General features: G+C 45.8%; 1 protein-coding gene across 1 annotated transcript in view; it reads right to left on the reverse strand.

Annotated features, from left to right (window-relative positions):
* The window catches only part of PDZD2 (PDZ domain containing 2), a 363661-nt gene extending 345250 nt beyond the window's left edge, over positions 1–18411 (reverse strand). The window contains exon 1 of the mRNA XM_049648230.1: positions 18298–18411. The gene's annotated coding sequence lies outside the window, so the exon portion shown is untranslated. The remainder of the gene's footprint in view (positions 1–18297) is intronic.
* Between the last annotated feature and the right edge of the window lie 6 nt (positions 18412–18417).

Below are 18417 nucleotides of genomic sequence, written 5' to 3' on the forward strand. Positions count from 1 at the left end.
ACCCTGCCCCACCCCATCTCTGCAACAGGGGGTATCTCCTTTTCTTTCAAGTTTGTAAAAGAAAACCCAAGATTTCACCCATTAGCATCCATCACCTTTGATGCTGGGACCTGCATTTCATTAATTACTTAGAATGCTATTCTAAGTAAATGGGAGACTTAACCCTTTCTTGTTCCCTTCCAAGCCTGTGGAAAATGGAAGTAGTGCCCCATGAAGAAAATTACATTTTATTAGAATTGCTTATTATAATAATAATAAACTATCCATAGAAATGGAGAGGAAGGGTAATATACCAGCAAATATGGGGACATGTTTAAGAAGAACTTAAGCTCCAAATGTATTTATTTAAAGTCTGATTCAAAGAATTGCTCCTTTTTCTTATCCTCAAAGGTCTACCTATACCAGTGAAGGTATACAGCTGACTATATTATTCTCTATCGAATTGAAGTCTGTTTCCAATGCTGAATAGAAGGCAGTGGTTTAACAAAAACAGCGAGACTTAGGGACACCAGGTCTGCTTTGGAGGCCTGGCCCTAATACTGATTGTTTTACTTCAGGAAAATTACTTGACCCTCCAAGCTCCTGGCTTCTCATCCATAACATGGGGCTAATAATCTATTAGGAAGCATAAATGAGATGATGTGGACAAAAGATATAGGAGGGGCTTATTAGTTGGTAAAGGCATTAGAATTCACCCAGCCAAATTTTGCAACATCAGCTCTCCAGCCTGTGCTTGATGTTCACAGTGAAGGGAAACTTACTACCCCTCAAGGCAGTCCTTGCCACGCTGAGACTACAATGGTTACAAAAACATTCCTAGCATGAAGCTGAATATCTTTCCCTTAATTTCAGTGCTTTGGTCCTTGTTTTGGCTTCTGCACCAGAAATGATGATAAGTCTTAGCAGTCCTGCATAAGAAAGCCATCGAAATACTTTATTTGGCCATCCAATGGATTGTAGTCTCAAACCTCCTGTGTACAAGTAACAGAAGCACAGAGAAATGAGGCATGGGTCCAGACTTCTTGTTTGGGAGGCTGGTTGAGGGGGGTGCCATTGGCCAAGATAGGGAACAGAAGAGGAAGAGCAGGTCTGTATGGGGAAGGAAGGTGATGAGTTCAGTTTGGAATGTATTGCTTTGGAGTGGCTATGGGTCGCCCAGATGGAGATGGTAGGTTGACAGTGGATGTGTGAGTCCAAAGCTCAGGAGGGGCATTGAGGCTAAAGGTACAGATTGTGGAGTGATCAGAACATAGGTGGTGGTCGAAGTTGAAAATGTGGCTGACGTTGTCCAGCGGGGAGGGGGTGGGGGGGGAGGGAAGGGGTGGCGGCGAATGAGAACATCAAGGCTTAAGAGGCAAAGTATAAAATCTAATGAAAAGGGGCGCCTGGGTGGCTCAGTCGGTTAAGCGTCCGACTTCGGCTCAGGTCACGATCTCGCGGTATGTGAGTTCGAGCCCCGCGTCGGGCTCTGTGCTGACTGCTCACAGCCTGGAGCCTGTTTCAGATTCTGTGTCTCCCTCTCTCTCTGACCCTCCCCCGTTCATGCTCTGTCTCTCTCTGTCTCAAAAATAAATAAATGTTAAAAAAAAAAAAAATTTTTTTTTAAATAAAAATAAATAAAATCTAATGAAAAAAGTAAAGGGGGATAAAAGTGGTAGCAAATGTATATTAAAGGACTCCATAGAGAGGAAGCTCAGAGAGATTAAAACTAAGTGTTTGTTAAAGAGGCAGGAAGAAAACCAGGAGACAAGTAGTGTCAGAGGAGCTGGAGACAGTGTATCATAAAGGAGGAACTGGTCAGAGTGTCAGCTGAATTAAGTACTGAAAAGTTTCCATTGGATATAGATGCAGAGGCCCATTGGTGATCATGGCAAGGGAATTTCAGTGGAGCGCTGGGAATGGAAATCAGACTGCACAGTCCATTGAGGAATTAATGAGAAATTAAAGAAGTGAAAATAGCCGATACAGACCAAGTAATTTGGTTTTTAAGGACATGAGGGTGCAGGGGTCTTAATTAAAAAGGGGTGAGGTATGCACATGGTGGAGGGAAAACACTTACAGACAGGAGAGGTTTAAAACAGAGGGGAATGGGGATACTGATCAAGAATCATTGAGGACACAAGAATAAACTGATCATTAAGGACATAAGAATAAACAGTCTCCTGAGCCCTGGGGATGGGGGAGGTGGGGGGAGTTCTCTCAGAGGCAGGAAGTGAAGAAACAACACAGACTGGATGTGGAAGTAGGTGGTCTGTGAGGGAGCAGAACTGAGGGAGCTGCTAGTGATTGTCTCTGTGAAGAAAACATTAAGCTCCTTAGCTTGGAGGGAGCAAATCCCGAGGTAGGAGTTGGAGGGAGCAGGGAGGAGTTAGACATTGGTGAGGGAATGATGGGGAAGGTGAGTGGGATCCTCTAAAGAGACCATCAGGCAGACAGGCTGATGAGTTTTTAGAGACCATTATTCTGCAGGTGCCCCAACTCAATAGATGGGTAGGTTTTTTCATTCATATAAATGCTTGGCAGCCTGGAGACAGGGCAGAAAATGGAGGTGGTTGAACTCACTTGGAGTAGGTATTTTGAAGGGCGGGGAGAGCAAAAGGAAAGGAGATAAGGAAGTTTAGGGTATTGGCAAAGGAGTGGATAAAGCTGTGGTCCACAGGGGAAGAAGGAAATTTGCCTTTCCTGCAAATTTCTCCTACTAACTCCCCCATTTTGGGCCCTTGCATTGGGATATGTTGCTTGGTACCATGTGTTGCCTGGAACAGCACACAATAATCCGGACGTGTGGGCCTAGGAGAGAGGGTCAACACTCTGTTTCCGGGTCTGTTTAACAGTCACACCCCAGTGCTGATGCAAACTGACGGTAGAGTCAAATGAACTGCCTAAAGCATCTACACAGAGAGCTCTGTTAAAGCAGGTCCATCCTATAATAAATGCAGTTGGTTTTTTCAGGCATAAGTATACAGGACCTTCACTTGAGCCCCTTGGCTGACTCTTGCAAGACTTGGCCTATCCTATAAGTCTAGATTCTGATACTGGTGTGAAATGAGGTCACAGTGCTTTCCAGATCTGGGTCATAAGCAAATGGGATAAACATGTCATCCATATCTTTATTCAAGTTGGCAAGAAAAATGTTGAACAGGAGAAGGATAAATCCAATGGCAGAACTGTGTCCGACTCTCGTTACTAGAATTCTGTCTCTAAATGGACACCAATCCTTCAACCCCTTTGCACAGCATTTAGCCAGTCAGCCACACATCACCAAATCTGCTACTGTGCAGTCCACATTTCTCCATCTTGCCTACAAAGATCTCACAAGGGATCACCCAAACACCTTGCTGAAAAGTCCAGATACGCTATGTCAACAGCTTTCCCATGATGTACTGGTGTAGTAACCTTACCCCCACTGGATAAAAACACAATGTGCTTTTCTTTACCATGTCTTATACACCTACGACCAGATGGAAATTGGTTTATGACATTTTACGACTTTATAACATTTCCTGTCTCACCATGACATCACTTTTCCCCAAGCCTAGAGCTTCAAAAGGCCACAAAGGTGTTAAGAACTCAGTTTCTAAACCTTCCTCCTACTCCAGTATATCAGGTTACCTGATCTCCCAGGCGGTTGAAATGAAGAATGTTAGCTTAATAATGAGACTATAATAGAAAAGTAACTACTCCAAATGAGAGAGGGGGCCCTATATGGGGCCCTCCTTTGCTCTATCTTGGAGCTTCCTCCCAGCAACCTTACAAGGCAGTCTAAATTTATTTCCTTGAATCTCATTTTGAAAATAAAGCCAAATATGGTTGTTTCTGAGCTTTCTTGAATACATCATTTTCAAAGAGGGTACTGAAATCTTGGGGTTTTAAATCTCACAAACTAAGTATTTAGTCACTTAAGAGAAAACCATATGATGAGAAACATGGAGCTCAGAGATGAACAATAACTCAGAGTGGAAAATGCCATGGTGTTTATGAAGGGTATAATCCCTAATTACACCAAGAGTGACACCTCTTTCCCTAGGCAACACTTCTTAGAAGCTGCCAATACATTAAACAGGAATAGTTTAGCAAATCCGTCAACATCTGTTTACCGCCTGCTGCTGGGGACAAAAAGAGGTGAAAAGTATGGCCAAATGACCTCAGAGAATTTGCAGTCTAGTTTCTAAGGGAGTAGAAAAAACAAAAACAAAAACAAAAACAAAAAAACCACTTTCACCAAAAGGTTCACCAATCAAAACAGCATGTAATGGATGCCAAATGAAGTGCCAGGCAATAGGTGTGCCAGACCTTCTGGAAGAGGCTGCCAGCCGGGGGGCGGGGGAGACACTTTTTAAAGGGAATGAGACTTCACTTGGGTCTTAAGGAGTGAGCAGAATTTAAGCAATGGGTAGGTGAGCTTCTGGGTAGGAGGTGTGGAATAAACGTGTATAGTTAACGCAGACGAAAGAAGTTAAGTCGGATCCAAATCCCTCTCACTTCTCAAATATAAAGAGAAAAGCCTGATGCTCAGCTGGGAAATTAACAAACACTTGACTCTGCATACAGGGTCTGTGCCTTCCATCAGAGCTCAGCTCAGGTCATGCAGGGATCAATGTCCACTACATTAACTCTAATAAGATGCTCCTATGAAAACTTAATAAACTGTTATACACAGCACAAATTTCACTAAAATCACCCACTGCAATTTCAGTTTTGAGGATAATGGATTTTCTAAGAACACAAAACATACACCACAGAGGTAAAATCCCAAGAAGGAGAAAAACAAGGAGTGGTTTGCAACCCTGGCTCCACATGAGAACCACCTGGGGGGGGGGGGGGGGCGGTGGAGGTGCGGGTCAGAAAACACCAATGTTTATGCTGTACCTACTACCCATTACATCACAATCCCTGGGGTATCAGCCTTTAAATTAAAAATACCAGTGATTCTACTTCATTCTCTCAACAAATTATTCTCTGAGTGCCTACCGTATGCCAGCATTGCTCTAAGTGTTAAGGATGCAAGCATGAATCAAATAGACCCCCCCTTCCAAAAAACTACCCTCATAGATTTTACATTATAATGAAGTAGAGCAGGCAGAAAAGCAAATTAAGTCAGTAAAATATATGATATGTTAAAAAGCTGACAACGTGCTAAAGAGAAAATAAAGCTGAGAAGGGGAATATGAAGTCTCAGGCTGGAGTAGGGTGGCACCACGGAAGGTGACATTTAAATCAAGACTTGACAGAAGTGAGGGAGCAAGTCAGTGGGCTACAAGAAAGATGAACACACTAGGCAGAGGAAACAGCGGGTGCAACGGCCCTGAGGCAGAAGCGTGCCTGTGTGGCTGGAGCTGAGAGGGAAAGTAATAGAGATTAAGTCAAAAAGGGAAGGGTATATAATGAGTTTAGCTTTTACGCTGAGTGTGACGAGAAGCTAGTGGGAAGGTCTGAACAGAGAAGTGACGTGATCTGATTTAGGTTTACAATACTCATTCCAACTGCTCTGTTGAGAACTGACTATGGGGAAAAGGGGAGAGATAGCAATTGACCAATTCTCAGAATAGTCCAACAGAGATATGAGGACAATTTGGATGAGGGGAGAGGCAGTGTGCGATGGTCAGATTCTGGGCTTATTTTGCAAAACCAGCCAGAAACAAAGTATCTGGAAGGGGCAGGGGTGGGAAACTGGAATTTGATTTTAGATATTAATGTTTGAGGGGTGGCTGGGTGGCTCAGTTGGTTAAACATCTGACTTCAGCTCAGGTCATGATCTCACATTTCCTAGGTTTGAGCCCCACATCGGGCTCTCTGCAGTCAACATGGTGCCTGCTTCAGATCTTCTATTCCCCCTTCTCTCTGCCCCTCCCCTGCTCTCTCTCTCTCTCAAAAATAAGTAAATGTAAAAAGATGATAATATTCGAGGCCATAGACCACCGGGGGAGGTGACCAGAACCTTATAAAACAAGGACCCTTGCCTAGAGTCGTAGGCATTCACTTTCAAATGCCCCCTCTCTGTAAAGAGAGCTTTCCTACTATTCTTACTTTCTGATCTTATACTCTAATAAACTTTTGCCTGCTGCTCAAAAAAAAAAAAAAAAAAAAAAAAAAAAAGATGTTAATGTTCGAGATGACCATTAGACAATGGAGATTCAGGTAGATAATTATATACGTAAGCAGTACAAGATGAAGATATATTGGTGCAAATTCTTGGCTTATAGATGGCATTTAAAGCCAGGAGAATGACTGACATCAGATAACAATCACAGAAAGAAAACATAAGATGTGCAAGTAATGAGTCCTGGGAACCTCCCGCATTAAAAGAAGAAGGAGAAGACAGGCAGCCAAGAAAACTGGGAAGGAATGCAAACTGGTGAGCAAGGAGGAATGCCTATAGACTATGGTGTCCAGAGAGTCAAGGCAAGTAAGCATTTCAAGAAGGGATTAAGTGTGTGCATCAAATGTTTCGAAGGAAAAGGTTGGGCATTGGTCCTTGGAGTTAGCAATGTGGACCTCATTAGCGACCCTGATAGCCTTGCAAGCCAGTTCCAAGTCTCCAACAGAAGTGGGGTTAATGAATCTCACCATGTTCTTAAAGCAATGCTTTCTCCATAGTTTCTCCCTTGTCCCAAAAGACAGTTAAATAATTTGATAGGATTGGTAACGCAAGGCAATCTGAATTTTATTTACTTTTATTCCCCATGCATTGAATATGAAATGTATATATCTTTTCTATGTGGCACATGCTAAGTAAATATTAGTTGAATGGAAAAAGGAAAAAAAAAGTTTGCAGCAGTGAGGACAAAGTTAAGCTCTAGGAGAGAACTGAGCATAACCAGTAATATGACCTCCTACAAATGTTTGAACACTCATGTTTGTCAGTGATTTTATGGGCAACTACCCACCTCTTATCTGCAGGACCACCATCGTTAGCAAAGTTTATATGCTATGTCAAGATGCAGATGGGGAACAGTAGTTGAGAGAGATTTATAAAAAATAAGTAAGTGTGGGGCACCTGGCTGGTTCAGTTGGAAGAGCCTACAAGTCTTGATCTTGGGGTCCTGAGTCTGAGCCCCGCAGTAGGAATTACTTAAGAATAAACAAATAAATGAACTTTAAAAAGGTTTTCAGATAAACAAACAAAAAAAAGTAACTAAATCCAACTCTCCTAGCATGCAGGTTCTAGCATGGATTTTACCAAAGGAAATACAGAAGTGCTTCTTGATCCAGCAAATGAGAACAGTGGTAGGTGGTGATATCCCACATCAGAATAGCACACAGCATTCAACCTGGACTGCACAATGACTACCCACCTACCTATTAGCAAGCACTGTGAGCAGTCTCTCTTTGGTTTATGATAAAAATAAAGGAGACTGCCAATGAGTGACATTTTACACACACAACCCTCCAGGCAAAGCTCTGGTTACCACAGCAAACTCCACTCATGACAGACAGCAGAGACAAAGCTCATGACATATCAAATACCCAGAGTTCTGCCTTCCTGCAGGACAGCAGTTATATTTGCCAGATACACTAATCAGCCACCATAGCCCTTTCTACAAATAAAAGCCCAACCTACATTCGTGGGTCTTGGCTATTCTCACAATTACTATTTGCCTGAAATAGTAGCTTTTGTCTGATGTTTACTTATTGGGATGCTGATGTAATTCTCAAGATGGAACTTATTTTTAAAAGGAGGTCAAACTCCAGGGAGGGAAACAAATAGCCACCTTCTCACTCTCCCCACTCTGCAACATTGGAAGAAGTTCCTTTGAGCCCCATATCTGGCAAGACCCTGTCCTTTGGCCTCTGCCACGGCTGGCCCAGAGAAATGAATCAGTCTCTTGGCGAGACCCAATAGAGAGGGTCTTGCTACCAGCCAATCTCAATATGGAACCTATGTTATCACCCTAGCGTTCTATCAACTAGGAAGAGATGTGGAGGCAGAAAATACCAAACTAGGGGAATGTTGGTGTGTAAGGAAAACCAGGAGGACAAATATCGCAGGGCTTCTTATGAATGCAAATTCCACCCTTGCATAAAGGACGCATAAAGGACATGGTCATCTCTGCCCTTCGTGTAAGGGTTCAAGGAAGAGGGTTTAAACCATTAAGTCTCCAGATAGATCAGAAAAAGTCATGAGCCTAAATGCCCAAATGGAGAAAAAATAAATAACTTCTTAGCTTCTCAAGTTTAAGCTCCAGGGCCAACTTTTCAGAGATATAGCACATTTGGAATCTAAGTAAGTAATATTTCTTCCCTGTGCTTTACCAATCTGTGTCCTGAGTTTATGAGCAGAAAAATGAATCAGAAAACTCAGAGCTCTGTAGGGACTTTAGGGATCCTGGGAAGTTCTTGCTTCTCCAAGGTTCTATATAGAGTAATGGTTAAGAGCATGGGCAGAGAGATCTGGATTCAAATTCTTGCTCGAAGTCTTTTAATACATGTGCTACCTCGGGCAAAGAATTTAAACTTTTTGAGCCTACTTTTCATCATCTGTAAAATAAGGATAACTGGGAACAGTGCTAAATCTGTTCAACGGCTGTTTATTGAGCACCTACTGTATACTAGGCACTGTTGTTGGCACTAAAGATACAGTAAATGAGACAAGGTCCCTGCTTTGATGGCACTTGCATTCTAACACGTGAGACAACCAATAAAAAGACAAATCAAAACTCTATTTCAAACAGAATAGGAGTAATGTGATAGAGTGCCTGTGGGGGTGGGGTGTGCATTTTACATTATATGGCTAGGGAGGAGAAAGCCTATGAAGGTCTGGGGTCAGCAGCTTCCAGGTAGAAGTAAGACCCTTCTCTGGGGTCTTACCAGAGTAGGGATATGGCTTTGCATGTTCCAGAATGGAAAGGATGGCATGTCTGTACACAGAGAAAAAGGGTAATGAATTGTAGCAGAGATGGTCATCTGAGAGGCAGGTTGGGGCAATGGGCTTGGTTGTATAAAATGGCGATGAGAAATCCCCCGCTGTAAGCTGTGAAGTGACAGGACTTGATTTGTGTTTTTAAAATCTGGGGGCGCGTGGGTGGCTCAGTCAGTTATAAGCGGCTAACTCATGATTTTGGCTTAGGTCATGATCTCAGGGTTGGTGGGTTCAAGCCCCACATAGGGCTCTATGCTCACAGTGCAGATCCTCTCTCTCTCTCTCTCTCTCTCTCTCTCTCTCTTTCTGCCCCCCCCCAGAAATAAATAAATGTTAAAAAAAATTTAATATAAATGAATGAATGAATAAAAGACACCTCTAGCTTGTCTGAGGAGGACTAGGAGTCGAGAGTACTCTCAGGAGGCCCAGTGGAAGACTACTGTGGCAGCAGCTTCAACCAGGACAGCTGCGGTGCAGGTGGAGGGAGGGCCAACAGGACTTACAGGTTTAGTTGCTGGTGTGAGGAAAGAAGAATGAAGGTCTTGAGGTTTTTGGAATGAGTCCTTAGGTGGATGGTGGTGCTATTTACTGAGATAGGAGGAGGAGGAGAGAACTAGCTGAAAAAAATATCAAGGATCCTATTTTGATCAAGCTAGGTCTGAGATGCCTGTTACACACAGATGTGGAGATGTCAAGCTGGCAGTGGGGTGCATGAGTCTGGAACTCGGTGAAGAGGTCAAGGCTAGAGACATAAATTTGGGAGGCAACAGCACATAGGTGGTAGGTAAAGCCTTGAGATAGATAAGATCTCCCTAGGAGGGAGAATAGCTAGAGAAGAAGACCCAAAGTCAAGTCCTTGGGCAACATCATAAAACAATGAATATAGTTGTTATTATTTTCAGTACACTAGGAAGGAGAATGTTGGCCAATTATTGTCATATATACCATTTTCTCCATCCATCTACTCATGTATCGTACCATCCATTCATACCATAAACAATCACTGAGCACGTTAATGAGAGGAAGTAGAGAAAAGAATGTAATGGTAGGTCAAGAATGTAAGCTCTGGAGCCAGACTGCTCTATTTAAATCCCAGCTCTATCTGTAACCTTGGAGAATTTGCTTAACCACATGCAACGCCATTTCTCCATCTGCAAAAGGGAATGTAGTGTGTTGAATCATGTCCCCTAAAAAGATATGTCCATGTCCTAGAAGTTGTGAGTGTGACCTTCTTTGGCAAAAGAGTCTTCTGCAGATGTAATTAAACTGAGGATCTCAAGATGAGATCATCCTAGATTATCTGGGTGGCCCTAAGTGGCAAGTGTCCTTATTAGAGAAACACAAAATAGAGACGTGCAGACTAAGAGAAGACATGGACACACAGAGAAGACAATGTGAAGATGGAGACACAGATCAAATGATACAGCTAGGAGGAATGTCAACAGCTACCCAAAGCCGGAAGAGACAAGGAAGGATTCTCCCTCAGGGCATCCAGAGGGAGCATGGCCCTGACAATGCTTTAATTTCAGACTTCTGGCCTCCAGAACTATGAGAGAATATATTTCTATTGTTTTGAGCCACTGAGCTTGTGATAATTTGTTATAGTAGCCCTACGAAATGAATAGGGGAGTAATAACTGTGTGCCTCACGGACTCGTGAGGAGAATTAAGTGAGTTAACATGTGTAAAGCATCTAGAACAGTACCTGCCAAATAGGGAACAGCCAAACAATTTTAATTTTTATCCATGTACTGGACATTGTGCAGGATCCTGAAGAGTATGGGAAGAAAAGACAGATCATGTTGAGAAACCCTGAAAGTAAAAATGATACCCAGAAGCTGAGCAGGTGAGGGACCAGAAGGGGTAAGGGTAGTCGGATGCCATAAATTGTTGAACACTGCCTCCCAGAATTCCCCAATTAAGAAATAAATAAGTCTTACATCTGCTCAGGTTTTTGAAGATGAGTAGTAGATTCAGAGAGGGGTTAATGCAATCTTTTACCGTATCTTTCTCTGCTCACAGCATCTCATTGCCTGCTCTCTCATGAGAATCCATGCTGATGAGGACACTTGGAGCACATTTTCTGGGGACAGCTGTCTCTTCCTTTAGCCTAATGATATTGGGAATAAGGGTGACCAGGGCAGAGAGTGGGCAGTTGGAAAACCGTGGAGGAAAACGATGCTGATTTTGTATGCTGAGTGATTCTGTAATAATATTTGCATGGCTGCTTTAGCCTGGGAAGTTAATTTTCTTCACCAAGAGACCCATATAGCACAATCTAGTTTTACCCAAATCTCTATAAAATACACTGTGCCAAAAGGCGGGTGATGGAGAATTCAACCGAAACACAGCTGAAATCAGACATTTTGTAAGTGTCCACTGGCCAACACACAGAAATGTAAAGAGTTTATTGACATCTTGCTTTATTAAATTTTGCTCTATTCTCATCCTCATGGGTGGAGAAAAAAACATTCAAACCCTTGAAAAGAGTTAGTGATTATATTTGATCACCTGCACACAAATATAAGTGTCAGGAGTGAGGAGCATTACTGGGTATTCAAACTTGTAGGCAGCAACCCAAGATACTATGACTAACCTGAAACACACTGGCCTCTCTCCGCTCCAGAAACAGTCTTGGGGAATATCGGAATTATAGTACCATCCCGGGACACGTACGCAGGACAAGCAGGTTCATGTTAGATAGGCATCTGCAAAGTGCTGGCTTTTGGTGAAAGGGACAAAAAAGCCGGTGTTTATTCTGTCTTCCCCTTAGGTATCTCAAGATCTTGTTAGGAGGACTGTAGTCGGACAGGGCCCCAGAAAGCAAAGCTCCCAGCCACCTGCTCCCTTCCCACCTGCTTCTGCTGGATGCCCAGGGGCCTCTCCATGAGGCAGCCCAGTCCCTCCACCCTCTACTGACTACACCATGATCCGAACTTACCCCCTCTCCCACTCTGCCCAGCACAACCTCTACTTCCTCAGCAAGCAGGTTTCAGTCAGGGGGCTGACTATGGATTTTCACAGCACTACATAGGACCCCTGTTCATGGTAGGAGTCCTATTCTGGATTGTATCAGTATGCCTTTATTTTTAGCAAAGCAGATGATCACTCTTCAGAGGCCAGAACAACAGAGTGTGTATGGACGATTTGGTGGCAATACCAGAATTAAAGTCTAGCGCATGCAAAGCCAAGTACTAGAACTGTTCAGATGTTGATACAAAGGACACCATGAGTGGCTCAGCTGAAACCCAATTCCACTCTTGCTAAAAACTTCAAAAGACACAGTCTGGGAATCATTCTATTAAGGGCCACATATACTGTGGAAGCCCCTCCTCAGGAGGCTGTTAAAACCCCATAGATCTTACCTGAAATGGGTTAAATTTACTTCAACCTGAAAGCAAAGGATTGGATCGCACTCTTTCAAGAAGTTCCAAATCCATAGGAGCTTGTGATTTTTGATCCCAATATGTGGACAGCGAGGCATTTCAGGCTGCTTCCCCTATTTCCTTGCTATCATTTCATCAGAAGCTTGTGACAAGTATGTGCAAAACTAGTCCTCTTTGCTGTAAAATCAGTTCCCCAAACCCTGCTTCTCCAAAACCTTTTCATATATCCTAGAGTGTTTTTACAAGCCACAGAAACACTTTAAAACCTTAAAACAAATAATCCAAGCATAACTTAATTGGCCAGATATTCAATGCTATCTGCTTTCACTGGATTACTTCATAAAGAGTTAATTCTTAAGTTTCTGATTTCTGCAAGTTAAATAGCCTAGTCACCCTTCACTCAATGTATTCACACAGGTAATGCATGCATGAAAGAGCCAGGCGCTCTGAGAACAGGGGTTGTTTCCTGGCCCCATTGAGAATATGGGGTGGCAAGGAGGCTCTATTGGCATCAGAGAGAGGCCAAAGCCGGGGCAGGCCTCTTCCCGGAGCTGGAGGGACTTGAAAGACAAATGTGTCTTCTCCGCACACTTAGTGCCTTAACAAGCCATCTCCAGGCTCAGCCTCCTTATCAGACCACAAAGGGCCTCTTCAACGATTGAGTTTTCAAACCGTAAATGCTCCCAGTGTTTTCTTGAACACATTTATATACTGAATGCAGAGCTCTTTAGGTCACAGGCAATTCAAGCCTGAGTCCGATGACCTACCTGGCTTCCAATCCTGCCTCTGCCCAGAACTGCAGAACCCACGGGAAATGAATTCTTTCCCAATTCCATCTTTTTTCCATTTTTAGCATATGAATATTATAAAAGGATCTGTTGTTGTTTTTTTAATTTTTTAATGTTTATTTTTGAGAAAGAGAGAGATAGAGAAAGCACAAGCAGGGGAGGGATGGCAGAGAGAAGGGGAGACACAGAATCTGAAGCAGGCTCCAGGGTCTGAGCTGTCAGCACAGAGCCCGATGTGGGGCTCGAACTCACGAACCAGGAGATTATGACCTGAGACGAAGTCAGAAGCTTAACCAACTGAGCCACCCAGGTGCCGTAAAGGATCTGTTATTGTATATGCAACCTATGCTTAGGTCCCAAGAACACCACAATCTATATATGGACCATCGACATAAAAAAAAAAAAAAAAAAAAAAAAATCAACCAAGAATAATGAGAAAATATTCTTATGCTTTGATCTCCTTTAAAAAACAGTGTACACATTTCCCCCAATATCATTTAATTTTTCACACACCTACTGAGGGTTTAGTAAATCAAATTAAATGCTCCTTTTCCTCTGCTTTTCACTAATAGAGGAGAATATTTATTGAATCTAAGCATAATCACTGATTCATTAATAAAACCAAGGGGGTACACAGACTTTCAATTCCTCTTTACTCTGCATCTTGCACTATTGCCATGGAAGATAACAGTTTCGCAGATCTAGCAACCAGAGATGTGATTCTAGCTCCAGTTGTACTCGAATGAGGCAAGTGCTCATTCAGGGCCTCAAGTCCCTCCCTCCAATGCAGAAATTAGCAAGTCTGAATGCATCCCCCTTCCAAAGCACAGAGGACAGGAAACTCGGTAGGATCTCCCTGCTTTGAGCCCTGGCAACCTGACCTTTGCAAAGGAGAGGGTTGGGAAATAACAGATCTATCCACTGAAACAAGTCAACAGATAAAAAGGCAGACACCCTGAAAGATTCCTTAAAGAGGAGACAGGGAGGTGAGGCTGCTCCCAGCAGTCCAGAGCTTTTCATCCAAAGCTGAAAGCAAGCTTCGGCGGGGTCCACTAAAGAGTCCCACCTTGTACACTCACTGCGCTGTCACTTACTTTGACAAGAGGCTTATTGATTTCTCAGCACACTATCAGAAGGACCTACTTGGTAGCAGACACTGTCACTGAGGGGTGTGCACACATACCTCAGCATCTAATTCTTCCTGAGAACAACCCTGCGAAGTGGCTATTGCACCAGTGTTGCACATGAGGAGATGGGGGCTCCAGTGTTTCGAAAGACCTGGTCAGTGAGAAGCTTTCTGCACTGCTAGGATTCCAGCCACAGTCTCTGACTCCAATTCCAGAAATCCTCCTTTCCCTCTTGGCTGCCTCAGCTGGTGCCTGAGCACCAGGTTCACCTGCCGGCCATCCGCAGCACTTCCGCTTGCCCCAGCCCCAGCAGCGGGGCGCCTCTCCTGTTTTACCAAGACCACACTTCCCTGGGTGCACTGCAGGCTCCCTCTCCAGTACATCCATCACCCAACCTCTGCTTCCCTCCTACCTTCCCGGGAAGACAGAGGCCAGCTTTCTCCTTCCCCTGCACCTGCTCCTGTTCATCTCTGGCTTCTTCCCTCCCCAACATCTCTTCTCTGGTCTTCCTTCTCTCCTACTGCTCTGTTAAACACGACTGGGAGGGGGATTTGGGGGACACTCCTGAATAAACCTTCCCACAACACTACGACCTCCTCAAAATACTCTCCAGATTATTTTTACCTGGCACACTTCTGGATCCAGTCTCCATACCCCCAACTTCAAACGTCTTGGCAATCCCTCTCTCCTTCGTCCCTTGAACCTGGCTCCCATGACCATCCTTTACAGACACTGTTCTCAGTCTTTGTCAATGGCCTTTTCCTACCATCCCCTGGGATGCTGGCCCTTCTCAGACATTCCTGCCTCTACCTGTCTCCCCACCTCCCTCAGGGGCTTGCCTGTCACATCCTACATGACACTATGGAGATACTCTTGAGGGCAGAAGAAAGAGGTTAAAAACTGTCCAGTCAACAAGTCTGTCTGTCCTGTTCAGAGATTCAGCCTGTCTTTGAGTTTGGTCCTGCCTGACCTTTTGTGGGTTCATCTTCCCTGAAATGCCTCCCCTTGTGGTTGGTGCAGGAAGAGGGACCCGAGGCCATGTTCCAACAGGGACACCCCCACCCCACCACACACACATACACACCATAGTCTAAGTTACTGAAGCCCACATGATCTAGGCCAAGGGAGGATCTGCAGCTCTGTATATTATCTTGTCCAGCCTACCAGGCCTGGAGATTCCAAGTCAGGATTGGGATAACACCGAATACAGCTGGTGGTGGGGAGGGGTGGCAGGGAAGGTCATGGGTGTTGCCTCTGTCTCTCTCCCGGAGGAAGCTGGTGGGTGGCTGGTGGAGGTCTTATCGGGACATGGATAAGATAAGGTCCTACAGGAACAGGCCCAGGGCAGTGTGCCAACAGGCTCTGTAGGGTGAGGTACAAAGGTAGGACTGCTCAACTTGGGAGGGAGAAACAGAGAATCACAGAGGAGGAGGCCCCTGAGCTGGATCTTGATGAGTAAGAAGTGGTTCATCAGGAAGACCAGAGAAGAAAGGATATTCCAGGACCTCATTCCTTCCACTACCACCCCCAGAAAATCAGCATTGTAGAGGCAGAGAGTAAGACAGGTCAGGAGGGTCTATAGCTCGTGTTTGGTGCAGGGGAGACATAGCAGGAAAGAAGTCTAAGGAGGCACATAGAATTTGGAATTTATTCCATGGTCCTGGGAGCCACTGATAGGTTTTACAAGAAGAGGTGATCAACAGACCTCGGAGACTGATTAGAAGTGGGAAGAGGACAGGTGAAGTCTGGAAGGATTTCTCCAGATTTCCAGTTAGCTGAATGTTAAAACTCTAAGCTCCCCATTTCAGTCACCTGTGTATTCACACTCTGAACCTGCAGGTGATCTTTGCTTCTTCTTCACTCTAAATGCAAGCAAGCCCATACTTCAAGGCCACGTCTGACTAACGTTTCCTTTCTTCCCACAAGCTGCTGCCAGACCCCCATTACCCCCTCCGCCCATCTCATTACAATAACCTTCTCACTGGGCAATTCACCCCCCCAGCTCTCAGTCTTCTTTCTGCCAGAGATCAGATTAATCTCCCTACTGAACAGAGTGACAATCCCTTACTCAAAAATCCCAAATATTTCCCTATCAGCAGCAGAACAAAGCTCCTCCAAACCTCAGCCCAGCCTCTTCTTCCACCATCCCCCTCGGGCCACATCTGCCCTCAGGATCAACTTCTCAGCCCACCGCTTCTCTACCTCTGTTCTCCTGTTCTCCACAGAGCCTTTCGGGTCTCTTGGGTCTAAAGTGACTTCTTTCTCCTCTGGACTCCTGAACTGTTTTCTTTGGACCACTCTTCAGGTACTTTATTCATCAGATCATCTCTTCATGCAGTAAATACAGGGAGCCTGTCACATACCACACAGCGCACTGATTTGGATCCAAGCTGTCAGTATACTTCCTGTCACTTCTCCCGACAGACTGAAACTCTGACAGCAAGGAGGGAGCCTCCGCACATCCTCAGGAACGTCTGAGGGCCTATGCACAGCAAACCACAGGTACCAAAAATAAAATGGTTGAAATGAATAGAGAAATTATCATAAGTTTCCTTAAATAGTAAACTGCCTTAAGTGCATGCAAAATCAATTTTAATGACAGAGATTTACAGTATAATTCAATATTTTTCCAGGACCATATTAACTATGTCAAGGGAGGTACATTTATATACTTTACATGGTTCTGATTCTTCCCCTGCCAGCAACCCCCCCCCCACATTTCCCTATCTACCCCCGCCCCCATACACACTCACACTGCTATGTGGTTATTAGTGAAGCAGCAGTTCTAAGCCCATTCTAATGCAAGAAGGAATTGATGAAGCTAGAGCAACCACCTACAGGAAGGGGTGTGTTCTGAGACATTCTATTCTGTCCCAGCAAGCAACCCTCCCACACCACACCTGCCAACCTGTACCTATTTGACCCCCACCCACACACCACAGACCAGAAAAGCTGGCCCTGTAGAAACAGCAGACCCCTGGAGCCCAAGTCCAGAGCAGGCTGAATGTGAAAGACCCCACTGAGGAAGGAAGCAGCACTGAAGGGGGGTGTTGGGGGTCTGTAAAAGCAGGTCCACAGTATCACTTTCTGTAGCCACTCGGGGACCACCTCCAGCAGCTGCATCATGCTTTGTCAAGGGAAACACATGCACCCAAAGCACCCTACCTCTGTGGGAGGTGGACGCCAGGTCGGCTGCAGGAGACAGGGTGCAGCCCCTTCCCCCAACAGTCCTGCACCTCCAGTCCTCCTGCAGGGCGGCAGGGCCAGGGCTCTGGAATGCCCTCGTGCCTGCCATTCCAGTCTCTGAGACCAGCCCGTGCCAGACCGTGTGCTCTTCACACTCCAGTGTCTCTTATCAAGGTCTCTGCATTGATCAGGCCTCTGAGGACCGGCTTCTGGCAAACTCCAGCCGGGGACCCTGGACCCTCCCCCTACTCAATTTAACATTGCAGGAAGACAAGCAACCCAAAGACCTAAAACGTCAACGCAAACCTGAGAGGGAGAGACGGGTAGAGAGAGAGATGGAGGGAAAGGAACAAGGCCAGATTTCAGGAGGAACTCGACTTCACAGGGAAAGCAGGATTTCCCCATGTGTACGTTCCCCATCTCCCTGGGAGATGCCAGTACTGCCCCAAAGATGTCCTTGCTTTTTGCGCGCCCCCTCCATTCCCTCCACCCGCGCGTCTCTTTCCCGGGCAGAGACCACGCGAGAGATGAGGGAGCGCAGGAGCACGGACCCCAAGGCAGCACCTGAGACCGGAGCGCCTGAGTCCTCTCCGCCCCTGGAGGAGAGGACCAGGCGACGGCCCAGGTACGGAGACCCCGGGAGCGGGCTCCCGCGGGGGCTCCTGGCCCCGTCCTGAGTGTGCCCAGCAGCGCGGCTCGGGTTGTCCCGCGGTCGCGGGCCCTCTTCCCGCCGCGGCTGCGTCCTCCCCGCCCCCGGCCGGATACGAGGGGAGTTTGAGCCGCCCGACCCGGCTTCGGAGCCCTCCTCACCGCCTCGCCCGGCTTGGGGTCCCCGCACCGGGATTTGTCACTAAACTTTCCCGGGCTCGCTGGGTCTCCGGGGTGCCGAACCGCCCCTCCCCCGCGCGTCCGAAGCCCCGCGTCCCGGCCGCAGTCGGAACATCGCTTCACCTGCGCGCGGCTCCGCCGAGCCTCCCGCTGCTCCCGCGTCCGGACCCGGGCGCCGCCCGGCGGGTCCCCGCGCTGCTGCTGCTGCTGCTGCTGCCGCCGCCGCCGCCGCCGCCGCCGCCG

This window comes from Panthera uncia, assembly GCF_023721935.1.
Source record: "Panthera uncia isolate 11264 chromosome A1 unlocalized genomic scaffold, Puncia_PCG_1.0 HiC_scaffold_17, whole genome shotgun sequence".
Taxonomy (NCBI): Eukaryota; Metazoa; Chordata; class Mammalia; order Carnivora; family Felidae; genus Panthera; species Panthera uncia.